Source organism: Saimiri boliviensis, chromosome 1, assembly GCF_048565385.1.
Source record: "Saimiri boliviensis isolate mSaiBol1 chromosome 1, mSaiBol1.pri, whole genome shotgun sequence".
NCBI classification, from domain to species: domain Eukaryota; kingdom Metazoa; phylum Chordata; class Mammalia; order Primates; family Cebidae; genus Saimiri; species Saimiri boliviensis.
In genome coordinates this window covers 289,115,476-289,134,646 of record NC_133449.1, presented here as the reverse complement: position 1 = coordinate 289,134,646, position 19,171 = coordinate 289,115,476, and positions in this window count along the sequence as shown.

Below are 19,171 nucleotides of genomic sequence, written 5' to 3'. Positions count from 1 at the left end.
CTACTCAGGAGGCTGAGGTGGGAGGATCACTTGAGCCTGGGAGTTTGAGGCAGCAGTAAGCTGTGATTACATCACTGTACTTCAGCCTGAGAGTACAACAGTGAGATCCTGTCTCAAAAATATAAAAACAACAATAAAAATAAAAGATCATGGCCAAATTTTTCTTAAATTTTGAAGGTAGGAAGTGAGATTACTCAGAAAATTTATTAAAATTGTTAAAGTGTTATGAGTTAGTTGAAATTATAATGAAGTATTTTAATTATCAATGGCAAGTACATAAAATACTTGACTCAATTTCTCATATAGATTGTAATTCATAGATATAAAATGTGTAAGGAGAGTGATTGTTGAGAAGATATTACGATTGGCAATTAAAAGAAAAGGCAGGAATGTGAAAAAGACATGAACAAAGAGGCAACATTTGATCAAATCATCTTCTCACAACACACACCACCCTTTATGAGAGTTCTCAGCAATTTGTGGATATCAGTGCACAGTTAGGCTGTGGGAGGTCCACATGTATATGAGTAACTCTATTAATCATTCTGAAGTCTAAATTTTCCTGAGGCAGATCAGAATGACCTTCTACAGATAGAAATAGCCTCTTCATGAGGTGCAGATAAACCAAACTATTTTTTCTAAACCTCAGTATACTTCTTCTTAATATCAAATATTTTAACTTGTGTCTGTTTTCTTCCAGAAAAAAATTCACTGCAGTAGCAATTCTATTTACATAGATAAAATTTTCTATTTTCCTTTTTCAAAATTGTAAAAGAAATTTCAGAATTTATTTTATAGAATTAAATATACAAAAGAATTACACTGATGGTTTTAAGTTTCAAAATATAAGTTAAAGAAATATGGCCACACAGTGGAAGCATTAACAGTGTCTTTGGATTCTAAGGAGTAACACTTACTGACAGGTCAAGTTGAATTGTAAAGCATCTATCTGCTCAGAGTTGCGTATTAAAATTAATAGTAAGTAATCATAGCCAAAATGCATTAAATGTTTGTATGGGACAGACATTGTTCAAAAACCTTTCTCTGTACCAAGGTATATTTTTTTTTCTGAAATATTCCAGTCTTTATGGCATAACAAATAATATGATGTAATCATTTTAAAAAAATCAAAATAAGTGAAAATAAAATTTTGTTTGATGCTAAACAAATTCTACTTCTTTCTATGGAGGTGATAATTGTCATCCATTGGCTATGTACCAATACAGCTATTTTAGACTTTTTAAAAATATTATATACACACAAATCTCTGTATATTCAGATGTTATGACATCTCTTTGGGCATGTCACCACAGTTCCATTTTGTTTAAAAAATCATATTTGCTTTTTTTTTGACATTTCTATTTACAAACTCAGTTAAATAAATCTACCTGAGATTAATTCCTTTTTTCTTTGGAGATAGAGAAAGAGAAAGAATAATTTTCAAGTAAAAAACTTCATAATTTTTCATTTGATTTATAAAAGCATGTAAACAAATTTTTAGAAAACTCTCTTTTATTCTGAGACAGAATAAAATATTGGTTTAGAATTTATGATTGAAGAGAAAATACTCCTAAATTCTGGTCTTAATTCTGCCTTGCATTGACTGTTAATTAATATCTCTAAGCCCCAGTATCTGCAATATAAAATAAAGACATATATAATATTCAAGTCAAAGTCATCATGTGAACATAACAGGTCATAATGCAGCTTAATATTTCTATTTTATAATAATAACTTATGAATATCATGATTATTTTATTACCGTTTCTAATAAAAGTAAGTTTAGGAAAATTCTCACTCTGAACAAAATTAAGTGGATAGACATCTATAATAAATAATCATTTAAACTTTTCAAATAAACACTGAGAACTTTCTATTTTACTTATAAAATATTCTAGGAACATAAAACCAAATCAATAAAAAAGGTAACATCTTGGGTGAAAAGGATGTTAAAAAAATCTATCCTGGATTCTTTCCCTTACCCATAAAGTAACTAAGAGATGCAAGGATGAAACTGTGTCACTGTTGAAAGGATATTTTATAAATAGGCAATGAAGTATGTATCAAAGAAAGCATATCAGGCCGTCCTCGCATTGCTGTAAAAGAATACCTGAGACTGGGTAATTTATAAAGAAAAGAGGTTTAATTGGCTTACAGTTCTGCAGACCTTAGAGGAAGCATAGTTTCAGCATTTCCTTTGCTTCTGGGGAGGCTTCAGGAAGTTTATAGTCATGACAGAAGGTGAAAGGGGAACAGAGAGGTGTCACATAAAGAGAGCAGGAGCAAGAGAGACAGAACAAGGTGCCCCATCCTTTTAAATAACCAGATCTCATGAGAATTCACTCACTATCATGAGGATAGTATCAAGGTGATGGTGCTAAACCATTCATGAGAAATCCAACCCCATGAACCAATGATCTCCCACCAGGGCCATCTCTACTACATGGATTACAATTCAGTACGGGGTTTTGGTAGGGACACACATCCAAACTACATCAGAAAGCAAATCAAGTTATGAAAATAAATATATGTAAGATCAACTTGTTAAATAATATAAACTGAAATATATGATTCATATTTGTACAAATAATTTTAAAACAGCAGACTCAAGATTCATGTGGCATTTAGAATAATTAAAACATTGTAGGATTAGACATGTTTATAGCCTATGTTTAAAAGGTAAGTCATCCAATAAAGAGAAAATAAAAAATTTATAAAGTTCTTTGGCATTTTTGATAGAGCAAACTTATTATATATAATCTATGGTTATCATTATTCTGAAGATGGCATGCAAAAATGAATATGAAGAGTTCTATTTTGGTAAGAAAAATCTATTCTAAAATAATTGAAAAAATAGATAAAACTTTTTGTCATGAGGATAAGATTCTTAATTTTTTTTACAGTTGGAGATGTTGCAATATATAAAACATCTGTGCTTCACATCTGTCAGATATATTATGACAAGTTAAAAACTATGTGAGAATGGAAGACATACTTTATAAACTAGAAAGCTCATAATTGTTGGAGTACTCATAAAGAGCTTAAATTCTTATTGACTTGTGCTGTTGGGGAAATGAGTCCTAAAAATGTCTAAACTCTCATTTGAAGATATAATTTTGTGATTTTATGCCTATGCTAATGACTTCTCACTAGGTAGTATATATATAATTTGTATTCAAAATATAATAAAGTGTGATTTAACTAGTTTAGAATTGTGGAACAAATAAGTCAACTCAAATTGTTGCAAGGATAATTGATTGTTTCATTAAATGAATTTTTTTTAATATAAAATAGATATTAGAAAGATTGAAAAGTGGCCAAAGGGCCTTTCTGATTCTACTTCATAGTATTAAGAGATGGTTTCTTACTATGGTTGGTGTCCTGCCAGGAGTGGGAATATCATAGTGATATTCAACCCAATATGTTTCCCCATAAAAGTCCAGCCAGATTTTAATGATGCTTCCTGATGTTCTTCCAAAGAAAAGTAATAATAAGGAAACTTCTTCCCCAAAAGATGCAAATATGCCTATCTTTATATATCACTGGCCTGAATGGACAGCAGTCTTTCCCAGCAGAAAAATGCGGCAAGAGTTATGAAACTAAGACCAGCACATCTGTAGGACTGCTGCATACAAACAGATCACTACACTGAGACAGCAGAAATTGTGGCAGAGAAAGTGTTTAATGATCACAGGGCACTGAGTGAGGACATGGGAAAAGACCTTCAAATCCATCTCGTCATCTGGTTTCGGGTTTTTGAGGAGATCATGGAGGGCAAGGAAGTGGAAATCTGGGGTCATTGATTGGTATGGCTATTGGGATGTGAAAACTGCATTCTTTGGTGAGTCAGCTATTTGTAGGATCTTTCAGACCAGCTAGCATGAGTAGTTTCATTGGTATGCAGAGCCTGAAAGAACATCTCAAAAGGAAAAGTTAAAGATTTCTTCAAGTTCAAGTTGTTATCTATAGAGCAGTTAAGAGGAATTATAATCTTGTAACAAGGTCTACGTGATTTTGAGGCAATAAGCAACTAAGAGGGAGTAAGTCAGAGAATGTATTAGTCTATTCTCACACTGCTATAAAAACTCTATCTGAGACTGGGCAATTTATGAAGAAAGAGATTTAATTGACTCAGTTCTATAGGCTGTACAGAAAGCATGTCTAAGAGGCCTCAGGAAACTTACAATCATGGAAGAAGGCAAGGGGAGGCAAGTATATCTTACAGCAGAGCAGGAGAGGGAGAACAAGGAGGGAACTGCCACATACCTGTAAGCCATCAGATCTCACAAGAACTCACTTACTGTTATGACTGATAACAGCATGGGGAATGGGCTCCACCATGATCCAATCACTTCCTATCAGGTCCCTCTCCTGTCATGTGGGGATTACAATTCAAGATGAGATTTGAGTGGGGACACAGAGCCAAAACATATCAGAGAGGAATATTACTCAATGATTAATCCTTAATGTGTTGCAAGCTTGGTTTATTTTCATTTCTCCCCTCTCTTTTTTCCTGATTAATTTTATAAAATTTATAGGGATGTTTCTGAAATTGTTCCAGTTTCATAATACCTTAGTCATTAAATGAATGTGGAACTATGTAATCCTACAACTCATGTAGTGCATGAGGAAAGAGTGGATATTTGAGTAAATCAGGGTTCTGTTTCAAGGAATGAAAGAGAAGAGTTGGTTTTGGAGAAGCTGCCAAAATATTACACAGTGCAAAACAACAAAAAAATATTAACTTGTTTAAATAATGCATCTGGCATAAAACATTTGCTACACTTATGAGATGCTGTTATTATTAGAAATTTTAACTTGAAATATTAAAGAGTATCATTCATATGCATTAATATAAAATATTTCAAAAATTATAAAACCAATCATATTTTTGGATATCCAAATTAGTGGTAGTCACCTCATTGTGAAGATCTCCATGAATCTTGTCAAGTCTTTTGACACATTTTGAAGATCATATTAAACTATACCAAAGGTCATGGTTTCAAGAAAACTTCAAGGAATGGAACCTTATATACTTTAATGTACCAGTGAATTGAAAAATAAAAATCTATTTCTAGCAGAGAAAACAGTTGAGATCATGCTGCAAGTCTTTGTGGGGAGCAAGAAGATCAAAACAAAGCACTGAAACAAAAGAAGCAAACAAGGAAAACAACACAGCAACAAAATCAAAAACAAAACGTATGGAAGAGAGAAGGTGACACTGAAGGCATAGAGTGTGCACAGACACAAGCGAGGTAGTCTGGGGAAGAAGATGCTTCTGAAGGAGAAGCAGGCGAAAGGGAAGCTTGAGTTGAATTTTGAAAGCAGGTGGCAAAGGAAAAAAGAAACAGAAAAGGAGAGCACAGGATCCTGAGAAGTAAGACTTGAGCCAAGGGAATACAGTGAAACTTAAATTCACTTCATTCTAGATCTAAGATTCCAATAAAACAGGAAAAAGGGTGAAAACTAAGGTGTAAATATTTAACATACTGTCACAAAAGAAATAATGCAACTAAAACCATGGGAGTGAAACAATGTGGGAAAGAGAAACAGAACATTAATGGAAGAGGCAGTAGATGGAATCAAAAAGATCATTGCCACCAACACAGGGATAACAAAAGGGTAAATAAGAAAACAGGAGAGTAAGCATTCTGAAAACATGTAAGCACAAAGGTAACCACTAGAACAAAAATATGAATATTTTTATTTTCAATTCAACTTACGAATATCTGTTTACTGCATATAAGACACAATGCATCTAACACAAGATAATTCAAGTGTCTAAAAATAAAGAGATTGACAAAAGAATATCAGATAAATGAAAATAAAAAGAAAGCAGAGTTTGTGTTCTTAATAATAAATGGCTTAAAATGCATGTCAAAATAACTGGAGGAGCCAAGGAAAGACACGTTTCAATGTTAAATAATGAGTCACAGTAAAGATATAAAACCAGTATACACAAACACCAGGTAAGACTTTATAAAATAGAAACAATAGTGGATTCAAGGAACCATAGATAGAAATAAACTAATTTAAATAAATAAAAAGCCACCACTTCAGGACAATACTGATAAAACTGACAATGTGCAAGACCTAACTGCATCATGAATGAAGTCATTGGTAAATACGATATCAAACTATGTACCCTAATAATAGAGAATATATACCTTCTTTTCATGCACTTAGAACATTTATCTTTTAAATGTTATGAAGAGAACAGCAATATACGCCATAGAGTAGAAATACTTTTTAAAGTTTCTAAAAATAATACATTAAACCCAGATATCTGACAGAAATTGCAAAACCAAAGGCCATTTTAACTGAAAATTAAATAAAAATATTATATTTAATAACTTGTTTAGAATTGATACATAAAAATATGTAATTAAAAATTATAGTACACACCATATTACTACATATGTAGTATATTTAAAACAGTGAAACACATATTTTATGCCTGAAGAATATTTAAAAATATCAAATCCAATCTCAACCCAACAAAAAAGTACAAGGATAGAAATTATAGATATAAAATCAGAATTTATGAGATTTAAAACAGAGAGCTGTAATTAATAATTATAAGTCCTCTTTTTGATTAAATAAATAACCAAACTACTATCTAACCTAATAAAGTACAAGTCTAGAAAAATTAAGGTATGACAAAAAGAAATAACTATTACAACAAATTATGTTAGCAAATAAGAGATTTTGCAATATTTATGTAAATAAATTGAAAATAAAAAACAAATAGAAGTATATAATGTATCAAATTTGAGGCCATAAGGACTAACACTTGAAATATATCAATTTCTGTAGATGATGAGAAGTCATTATTAACAGATTATACTGCATGAAAGCAATTATCGTGGTTAGTTTAATGTTCAAAAACCACATAGGCTTAATATTCAATAAATTATTCCAGAGCATACAGAATTAAGAAAAATGTCCAAATTATTTTTTATGACTAAAGGGTAACATTTATACTTAATTTTGAAATTTTAGCTTTTTAGAGCTGCTGTCATAAAATAACATAATCTGAAGGACATGAAGAACAGACATTAATTGGCTTTTGGTTCTGGAGACTGGAAGTCCCAGATTAGGGACTCAGCATGGCCATGCTCCCTCTCCAATCTTAAGGAAATTTTTCCTAGCCTCATAAGAAAAGCAGTCATGGTATAATAAGAGCAAGATACAAATAAAGACAATTTGTACTCTTCAGTTAAAGAACATTCTGAATCATTTTATACAATAAATATTTATAATTAAATAATTCAAAAATATTTAAAGATCATTGATATAAAATGAAGCATATTTAAAAGTTCTAACAGGATTCTAATAGTCTCTGCTGATGAGTTAAAAAGCAATCAAGAATTTTGAAAATATTCAATATGTAATTTAACTACCAAGAAGATACTATAAGAAAAACTATTTCTATGGTCATAGACTTATGATAAAATTTGTGGCAAAATATACATCTACTAAATGAGAAAATAACTTAGAGGACATAAATTTGATAACTGATAAATATTTCAATATGTCAAATAAAAATATCTTTCTGGCTTACCTAAAATGTAAAATTCAAAGCTTAGGATATGGTATATTGGGTTCTGTTTATCATGAAGTCTTGGAAAAAGCATCTGAAATAATATATCAATATTTATTATCAATGTACAATGGATTCAATACTGTATTCATGTATGGAGAGTGACCACATACTGTGAGGTACAAAGTCTGGAGTTGTGGTCAAATGTTTAGAAAAGTTATGGAAAGTTATATTTACCTCTATGTTAGTCTATTTGTGCATGATTAAATAAAATACATAAATTGATTATCACATTATCTTATTATTGTATTGGATATTTTATAATATTCATGAAAGAAGATCAGAAAGATCAGATTTTAATAACACATCTGAAGCAACTTATAAAACAAAGACAATACCTGTAGCATAATTTGAAGTGTGTCTGGTATTTGGATACCTAAAGCAAGCTGGAATTTTAGTAAGTGTCAAATATTCATTGTTATAGAAATAAAGATTTGAAAGTATTTGAATATTTGACAAAATAACATGGTTTTATATTGATATATTATGACAGAGATTCAAACAGTTATTTAATGGTACAATAAATAAATATTTAATTAGTTCAAAATGGCAAATTTATTGGAGCAAAATAATTATTCATAAATTTAGATTATAAGAGATAATATAAATATATATATATATAATAAATAAGTATAGTAGGCTAGCATGCATAAAGAGTTAAATTTCTTCTGATTTGAAGTACATATAAAGCACCTTGCTAGCTATTTTTAGAATAGCTCTCGGGAATTCAGGCATTACTAACTATGCAGAAATGACATTAGAAGACAGAAAAAAAGAGCTGATGTGATTTTCACTTAATAAGAAGCTTAATTATTCCTTATAGTTCAAGCTTGAACAAATGGTTGTATTAGTTTTCCAAAGCATATGAAGAATTTTGATTGTGACCTTACTTACAAGTGAATACTTTTCTCTAATAGAGAAAATCATAACTTATTTTATCCAAGCATTATATATTTATTATTCACTGTAAACTTTTGAGGTAACGGAAATGCAAACAAAACACCCCCTGTAGAAGTTATTGATGTTGTACTTAGAAAAGTATAGTATGGTTTGCATGATTTGATTTGCGGGGTGATCTCATGATATATATTGTATGGATAAGTATCTTGGATTCTTAATATTTTTTGTTCTATCACCATGTACTGACTGTACTATGCTTTATTTCAAAAAACAATATTTAAGTGTGTTTAAGTATTACATTTAAAACTATTCATCATCTTCTATAAATATATGATTTTGCATTTATAAGCTATACATTACATCATACAATAAAAAAACTAAAATGTATATACAAATGCTTCTATATATAAACATATACATATGCATAAACTAATGCATAAACATATCCTAATGAGTGGATAAATTCCATCAAAAGATTTTCAAATGGAATTAAGCTTTGAAAAATCATCTTGAATTGTCTTTCAGGGGCAGAGGTGTCCATCTCCTCAAGCACAATTTATCTTTTATGTTACAAAGAATTCAATTACACTCTTACAGTTATTTTAAAAGTCACAATTAAATTATTATTGACTATAGTCACCCTGTGATGCTGTCAAATAATAGGTCATTCTTTCTATTATCTTTTATTCATTAATCATCCTACCTAACACCACCACAGACCCCCACTACACTTCCTCGCCTCTGGTGACTATCCTTCTACTAGCTATCTCCATGAATTCAGCTGTTTTGATTTTTAGATTACACAAATAAGTGAGAACATGTGATGTTTATCTGTCTGTGTCTGGCTTATTTCACTTAACATAATGGTCTCCCAGTGCTATCCACATTATTGCAAATGACAGGATTTCATTTTTTAATGGCTAAACTGTACTCCATTGTGTATATGTATCACATTTTCTTTATCCATTCATCTGTTGATGGACACTTCCTTTCAAATCTTGATTATAATAAACAGTGTTACAGCAAACATGGTGTAGGAGATCTCTCAGAGTGGTCGGAGAAACTGTAGGGAAAGGAGCAGGTCTTCTGAAAGGTTGGAAGTCTCTGCGTAGCTTTGGAGGAGAATCAGCTGAAGGCAGCTGTTCTCTTACACTGAGGCAGAGGGCAAGGGGTAGGTACAAGGGTGTATAAGGGAATTTATCTTAAATAGGTTGTTTACTTGTAAACTGAACCTTGATCTTCTGTGACTGCTCCCTGAAAGGGGGAACATAATGCTAATTACACACAGATTGTGCTGGCTCCAGACTTTCAGCATTATGTCTGCACTGAATAAAAGAAAGCAGCTCCAGCTGTTCCAGGCCACTGTCTTCTTTGGCCGCTAGTGCCAGCAGCCCTCTGGCTGCACTTACACTGCATACCTGTGTCTGAGTATGCCTTTCATCTGTTGCTCAGCCAGGGCCTGCAGGATGGACCCGGCCGCTGATGCCCACGTGAGGGCTGCTGCAATGAATTCCAATGCAACCCTCAAAAACAAAGGTGAAGAAACTGTGCAATCAGTAAGTAATTGGTGCCCACTTGTGATATCCAAGTTCAAGGGAATTTTAGAGTTACTGTTTCATCATGGGACAACAGGTATCCTCCCAACAGAAACAGTATATAAAAGTATTGAAACAACTGCTTAAAGCTAGCAGAGCCTTGGTTTTGGAGGCCCAGTTAAGGGACCTAATGCGAACTGTTGTTTCTAATAACCCATGCTTCCCAGAAGAAGGTATGTTAGATCTAGAGCTCTGGGAGTGAGTGGAAAGTCTTAAACAACATCATGCTCAAGGGCAACAGGTCCGACTAACATCATTAATGTTATGGGCCTTAGTCAGGGCTGCTTGAGCCCTGCTCTATACAGAAGAGGCCAAAAAGGGAAGGGAAGAGGAACTGTCACCTACCTTACCACTTCCTCCTCTTCCCTCAGCACTGCCATTATCAGGTAAACGTGTCACAGAGGAGACAGAGATTTTCCCTGAGCCCCCTAGCCCAACAAATTGGAAAAAAGATAAGGGATACACTACAGTTATGTGATCCTGTCTTAGGCAAGCGGCATTAGAAGGGGAGCTCTTGGCCTGCCCAACAATGCAATCAGGTATATGAACAAATTACTTTAAACACTTAGAAACAAGTAAGAAAAGGCATTAGAGAAAACAGAGCTGCTAGCCCATTTACAAAAGGATGAATTGAAGCCATAGCAGATAACTTACATATGACCCCATGGGACTGTTCAGTGCTAGCTAAAGCAACTTTAGAGACTGGTCAATACCTCCTCTGGAGAGCAGAATTTGGTGAATTATGTTAACAGCAGACCCCTTTCCAATAATGACCACTGTTGTCATTCCCACCCCACTCCTGATCTAGCTCTCTCAAAATCCTATTTGGGTAAACCAGTGGACTTTAAAGGGAGAGAAATTACAATGAGCCCATGAATTAGTTGAGGAAAAATTAAAAGCTGGCCATACAGAACCATCAAATAGCCCTTGGAATTTGCCCATTTTCATCATTCCCAAAAAGTCTGGTAAATGGAGACTTTTGTATCACTTACTTGCTATCAATGCTAAATTGGAACCTACGGGGGCCCCCTTCAACAGGGGCTCTTTTCCCCCTTGGTGATTCCTGCAAATTGGCCTATAGTCATTATTGACTTAAAAGACTGCTTTTATATCATTCCCCTTTCAAAACAAGATGGAGAAAAATTTGCATTTACAATACCAGCTATCAATAATGAAAGGCCAGTTCCTGGATTTCATTAGAAAGTACTTACTCAAAGAATGCTATCCCAGTACTGGGTATATATCCAAAGGATTATAAATCGTTCTACTATAAGGACACACGCACACAAATGTTCACTGCAGCACTGTTTATAATAGCAAAGACCTGGAACCAAACCAAATGCCCTTTGATGATAGACTGGACAGGGAAAATGTGGCACATATACACCATGGAATATTACACAGCCATCAAAAACAATGAGTTCGTGTCCTTTGTAGGGACATGGATGAACCTGGAAACCATCATTCTCAGCAAACTGACACAAGAGCAGAAAATCAAACACCGCATGTTCTCACTCATAGGTGGGTGTTGAACAATGAGAACACATGGACACAGGGAGGGGAGCGCTACACACTGGGGTCTGTTGGGGGGAAATAGGGAAGGGACAGCAGGGGGTGGGGAGTTGGGGAGAGACAGCAAGGGGAGAAATGCCAGATATGGGTGAAGGGGAGGAAGGCAGCTAATCACACTGCCACATGTGTACCTATGCAACAATCTTGCATGTTCTTTACATGTACCCCAAAACCTAAAGTACAATTTAAAAAAAAAGAATGCTAAATAGTCCTACCATGTGTCAATATCATGTAAATCAGGCTTTGCTTCCCAGTTGAAAAGAATTTCCTAACTACAAGATCATCTATTCCATGGATGACATCATACTGGCAGCCCCAATGGAACCAATACTTTTGAGTTTATATGTCTCTGTCAAAAGGAATACACAGTGAAGATGCTTAATCACAGCACCTGAAAAGGTACAGATGTCCTCTCCTTGGAAATATCTTAGATACATACTAACTTCCTGGTCAGTAAGACCTCAAAAGCTTAAATTGAATACTGAAAACTTACATACCTTAAATGATGATCATACATTACTGTGTGATATTAACTGGCTTGGCCCACCTTGGGCATAACTACTGACAAATTTCAGGACCTATTCTCTGTCCTAAAGGGCAATGCAACCCTAGACTCCCCCAAGTATTTAACCCCAGCTGCAGAAAAAGGAAATTGAGGAAATAAAGCAAGCTATTTCTCATAGGCAGCTAGATCACATAGACCCATGATATTCAGTCCAATTATCTGTATTTCCTACTAAACATTACCCAACAGGATTAATAGGACAGATGGACCCAGGGCTGCGCTTCCTAAAATAGGTTTTTTTTTTTTTTTTTTTCTCATATGCAGGGAGTGAAATACTATCTCCCTATGTCCAGCTGGTTAGCAAAGTCATCTATGTGGGTCGCAAATGATGCAGTCAATTGTAAGGTTATGACCCTGATGTCAAAAGAATACCCTTAAGTATAAAACAATTCGAAGCAGTCCTGCCCCTATCTCTAGACCTTCAGATAACATTCTCTAATTACACGGGCCATATAAAACATACCCTTCCTGCTGACAAACTATTTCAGTTCTTATCTCATATTCCTGTAGTTATGCCTACAAACGTAGTGCAGTCCCCCATGCCTAACGCTTTAACGTGTTTCACTGATGGCTCTGGTAAAAAATGGAAAAGCAGCTATTTGGTGGGAACCACATAACTCCTGCACTCATTCTAGATTTACTAGCACTCAAAGAGCCAAGCTTGGAGACTTAATATTAGCCCTGGAAACTTTTTCTGCTCAGTCCATCAATATTGTTAGTGACTCTGCTTACTCTGTTTATTTATCACAGAACCTTGAAATAGCCCTCGTTAAGTCCACTCTGGAGCCCACCCTGTATGCACTTTTTCTTGGACTCCAGAAATTGCTAGATCAATGAACACATCCTGTTTTCACTACATATATTTGAGTCCACAGCTTGCTACTTGCCCCACTGGCTTATGGCAATGATCAAGCAGACCTGCGAGTTATGACATTACTGCCTGACCAAGCCACCAGTCACATCAATTTTTCCACCAAAAATTGGAAAAATTAAACAATTTCACCTTGCCCCAAAACTAGCTGAACAAATCACTTTACAATGCCTTTAGTGAAGGCGATTTTTCTCTGGTGATACAATTTCACTTTTCTTTTTGTTTTTGCATATCCATTGAATGTATTTTGACTTGAAGTTTTCATGAAGCTTGCAAATACTATCTTATAAGACATTATTTTGATGTGATAACACCTTAACGCTATTATGTAACCAAACAAACATGCAAAGGAAAAACTAATAATAATTCTATGCCTTAATTTCACCCCCCGATTTTTTTTAGCTTTTTGTTGTTTCTATTTATATCTTATTATAATATCTATGTCTTGAAAGTTGCTATTATTTTTTATTGGTTCGTCATTGATTCTATCTACCTAGGATCAGAGTATTTACACATGACAGTTATAGTGTTACAATACTCTGTGTTTTTCTGTGTACTTACTATTACCAATTAGTTTTGTACCTTCAGTGATTGCTTATTGCTTACTAATGTCCTTTTCTTTAAGTACTCACTTTAGCATGTCTTATAGGACAGGTATAATTTTGATGAAATCCCTCAGCTTTTGTTTGTCTTGGAAAGTATCCTTTATGTTTGAAGAATATTTTTATAGGGTATACTATTCTGGGTAAACTATTTTTTGCCTTCGGCACTTTAAATATATCATGCCAGTCTCTGATGGCCTGTAAGATTTCCACTAAGAAATCTGCCACCAGAAGTAGTGGAACTCCATTGTATGTTATTTGTTTATTTTCTCCTGCTTCTTTTATGATCCTTTATCCTTGACCTTTGGGACTTTGAATGTTAACAGCCAGCATGTGGGTGTGGTGGCCCTTCAAAGAAAAATGTGTTTGCTAGTTAGGTGAATATGTAAATGTATCTGTAATGGTCAACATTATGTATCAACTTGACTGGATTGAAGGATGCAAGGATGCAACATGTTGTGCCTGGGTATGTCTGTGAGGGTGTTGCCAGAAGAGATTAACATTTGAGTCAGTGGACTGAGAGAGGCAGACCCACTCTCAGTGTGGGTTGGCACCATCACACTGGTTGATGGTGCAGCTAGAAGAAGCAGGAGGAGGAAGGTGGGATAAGCTGGCTTGCTGAGTCTTCTGGCTTTCATCTTTCTCTGGTGCTGGATGCTTCCTGCCTTTGAACATCAGACTCCAGGTTCTTAGCTTTTGAACTATTGGACTTACACCAGTGGTTTGCCAGAGGATCTTGAGCCTTTGGCCACAGACTGAAGACTGCACAATCAGATTTCCTACTTTTGAGGTTTTGGGACTTGGGCTGAGCCACTGCTAGCTTTCTTGCTTCTTAGCTTGGAGATGGTCTCTCATGGAAATTCACCTTGTGATCATGTGAGTCAGTTCTCTTTAATAAACTCCTATATGTATCTATTATTTCCATCCCTCTGGAGAATCCTGACTAATATAGCATCTCACTGTGGATTGAATTCACTATTCTATTATTAATAATGAGATTTTTAAGTATCTTCCTTTCTTTTTTTGGCAGGGGTGGGGGTTATCTGTCTTTACTCATTTTGATGTTCTTGTATTTTACCTACTGATTTCTAAGATCTTTTACCACCCTTACTGCACCATCATCTCACTTACTCAGAATACATGTTGCAAATATTGACTCAGGCATGTCTTCAATATTCCTCCTTTTTAAGTCCTAACTTTTCATGGATATATGGATAGAGATAGTAATAAGGATTCCATTTCATGGTGTTTTCCACATATCATACCAGTTTTACTCAAATAGCAACACGAGAGAAGAGAAAGAAAAATATAAAGGCATCTTAATCAATTTCCATGACAGAAATAACAATCATCTAAATTACATAAACCTTAGAAAGTAATGAAGTGTCATCCATATTATTGCAATTGAAATAAAAATGAGAGACATGTAAATACTGGGGTCAGGAAATTTATGTTACATGTATCTTAAGTGTGTAAAGCAGGGATTAGCAAACTGTGGCCTCTGTGTCAAATTCTTCTGTACATAAAGTTTTATTGAAACAGTCACATCCGTCTACTCTCATGTTGCCTATAGTTACTTTTACATTGCAATGAGAGAGCTGGGTAGTTGTAAGAAAGAATGCACGTTTCCCAAAATCTAAAATATTTTCTATCTGCCACTTTACAAAGAAGTTTGCCAATCACTGGTCTAAAGGATAATGTAGAGTGCTATGAATAAGCACTACTTTTTGTGTGCAAAATGTAAAATAAAAGATATTTAAATAATGTAAAGAACATATAAAAGTTATTTTGAAACATTTTATAACCATGGAATAACTACTCAGCCTTTACAGAATACGTGTTACAAAGCCTGATTTATATACTCCTGCCATTTTTATTGTTACATAATAAAGTTACTCTTTAGCACCCACTAATCTAAGTTTTAGAGTCAAAATCTCTTCCTATTAGGTCTACACTCTTTAGTATCCACTAATCTAAGTTTTAGGGTCAAAATCTCTTCCTATTAGGTCTACACTGTGTTCCACAAGCTCAAAGGTGAGCCCCTACTTTACTAGTTCATGTGTTTGCCTGTTATACCTATCTTTATTCTCTCTACAGGACAGATCCTCTCCTTAAAAGACCAGAAACCCTGACACCTGATATATAAAATCTTTTCGGTTTAACCACCCTTTAATTATGTCATTTCCCAACTTTTCCACTTTTTATGTTCATTCCACTGATTTTTTCTTATAAAAGGTTCATCTTGAACTGTTCAAGTTTTCATCACTTGTGTTCCAGTGCCTTAAAAATAATCTCGATAGATTATATTAGGAGACTGATTAATAACAAGTTATTCAATAAACATCTTTGTTAAAGGTATTATGTGAATAACTGGTCACCTTTGTTAAAGGCATTATGTGAATAACTGGTTAAGTAAAAAAGAGACTGTTACCTTTGATAAAGTCATCTTTGTTAAGGGTATTATGTGAATAACTGGTAAGAAAAAAAAAAACACTAATTCTGGTTTCAAAACAGTCTGAATTTGCTCGTGAGTGTTAACAGTTTCTTCATAGCTTTCTCTGGGTGAAGACAGGGACAACTGAATGTAACATGGATTCCTAAACTCAGCTCGTCTTAACAACTTTTTATGTTATGCTTTTAATTGACATATAACAATTATACATATTTATGGGATACATAGTGATGTTTCAAAAATATAATGTGTAATGATCAGATCAGTGCAATTAGCATAATCATTTTCTCAAATATTTACCCTTTTTTTATATTACAAAAATTCAGTATCTTCCTTGTAACTTTTAAAAGAAGAATTAAATGTATTATTATACATATTGCGTGATGGTTAATTTTATTGGCAACTTGTCTGGGCTAAAGGATGTCCAGATAGCTGGTAAAACATTATTTTCTGGTCTGTCTGTGGAGGTGTTTCCAGAAGACACTGGAATTTGAAGCAGTAGACTGAGTAGAGAAGATAACCCCAACCAATGTAGACAGGAATCATCCAATCTCTTGAGTGTCTGGTAGGAAATAAGAGGAAGAAGGGTGAATTATTTCTCCTTGAGCTGGAACATCCATCTTCTCCTGCCCTTGGACATCAGAGCTCCTAGTCCTCAGACTTTAGGACGCCAGGGCTTACACTTGTGACCCCCAGCTTCTCAGAAGTCCAACCTCAAACTGAGACGTATATCATTGACTCTCCTGGTTCTCAGGGTTTTGAATGAAAACTGAATTGCAGCACTGGCTTAGCTGCTTCTCCAGCTTGCAGAAAGCAAATCGTAGGACTTCTCAGCCCTCAATTGTTGAGCCAATTTCCATAATGAATCTCTCTCTATATATTCTATTAGTTCTATTTCTTTAAAGAACCTTAATATATATTGTGAAGCACTTGACAAAGATGAATAACCTATAATTATAATTGTGTTTGGTGATGGTTTTGATGTGCATTAATTTAGAAATATCTTCTGTTGACTCTTAACTTCTCTTCCCATGTTTCGTATGACAAATTGCCGTCTGACAGTCGTTTATGATGAGAAATGGCAGTTCCTAAGATGCTGGTGAAAAAACTGACTAGACTTGGTCTCAAATACATTTTTAACTGTCTGAATTAAAATATGTTTTTTAAAATTTATTTTTCTTTTATCTTTAGAGACAGGGTCTCCCTCTGTGCTAGAGTGCAATGGTATGACCATAGCTCACTGCTGCTTCAAACACTTGGGCTTAAGTGATCCTACTGCTTCTGCCTCCCAAGTAGCTAGAATTACAGACTCACACCACCATGCCTGGCTAATTTTTAAAAACAGTATTTGTAGAGATGGGGTGTCACTATGTTGCCCAGGCTCATCTCCAACTTCTGCCTTAAAGCAATCCTCCTGCCTTAGCCTTCCAAAACAGATTGCAGACATGAGCCTCCATGCCTGACCTAAGTAAGTTTTAATGAAATAATTATTTTCCAAGCCTTTTCTTATTTTACTATTTTCCCTTTATCTAAAGGTGTATTGTTAGGTATCATAAAGTTATCATCTGGTATAAAAGTTATACTTGATGAATAGATTATCTTGGCTTTGTAAGTGTAGATTAGTAGATGACCATTTTTACAGCTTGTAAATAGCAAACCTTCCATGAAGCCAATCTCTGGTAAGTGCTGCCTTTTCATGGTTTCTTTTAATCTTCATACTGTCCTACGCTATCTGCATTACTCTTTTACCCATTTACTGCTAAGGAAACTCATAGAGGGTAAGTGATTATCGAACACCTACAGCTCACAGGTGGCAAAGCTCTCACCTGTGTCATAAATCACAGCCAGTCAGGCTGCAAAGCTGAGCATATACATACAGAGGAAACCCTGCTGTGGCCACCTTCCCATCCCACAAGTGGTAATAATTGAACAATAATCACTGTTTGGGATTATGTTGCTAAATATACTCTCTTTTGCTACAGAAATAACTGAAGCTTTTGAAATGTAAAGGTAATTTTGTTACTAGTTAAAACATAGAAATTTCAACAACTCCTTTCTTTTTGGGAAGTGATTAACAACTGAATATTCAAGAGTTTCTAAGTCATTGAGAGTCTATAAGCATCATTAATATAAAAATATTGTTTAAAATGTAATATTCATATGTAACCATATAAAAATATTGTCATTTTATCACTATCATTAGAGATTAAATTAACTTTTCAGATAACCTGTTTTTGAAAAATGGCTCCCTCAGAAAAAGAAACAGAAATTTTTGCACATTTTAAAAATGTACCTAGGCAACAATCCTGCAGAATGCAGGATGTGCACATGCACTCCAGAGCCCAAGTACAATAAAAATTTTTTTTTTTAAATGTCATTAAAGTGGGAATAATTTTTGGTACTCATAAGAAGAAAAAATGAATGTAGGCAGGTTGAAAAAAAGAAACATCCCATGTTGATGAAGTGAAAAAAACATGATCACATAAAAAGCTATTTATTACTGCTTTTATTAAATTATGAATTTCTGTATATATGTTTATATATTTATTTAAATTAAGTTCAAAGGTTTATTAATTTTGCTAGCAATATGTTAAGAAAGGCAATGAAGGAAGAAGTTTAACTTCCATCATAAAGAGAAGTATGCAAGGATAATATGATATAATGTGAGATATAATCTGTAAAAGTGAAAATCACTCTGCAGGTATTTGAATGATGCATATATGGAAAAAATGAGTAAGCTGAAAAATTAGTATGTGTAGTGACTGGTGTACAGGATCATTAAAAAAGGAGTCAGCAAATGTTGAAGGTAGCCATGAACATTTTCGCATTTATGTTATTTTGATAAATAAGATCCTTCTGGAGTTACTAATTTTTGTCTTGCAAATTATTAAAATATCAAGTTATAAAGTCTATAGTTACCAACAAAATTCATTCAAACATATTTTTGTAGACCATAATTTGTCAAAGCATAACTCAAGGAACTATGTTCTGTTATATAACTTTTAAAATAA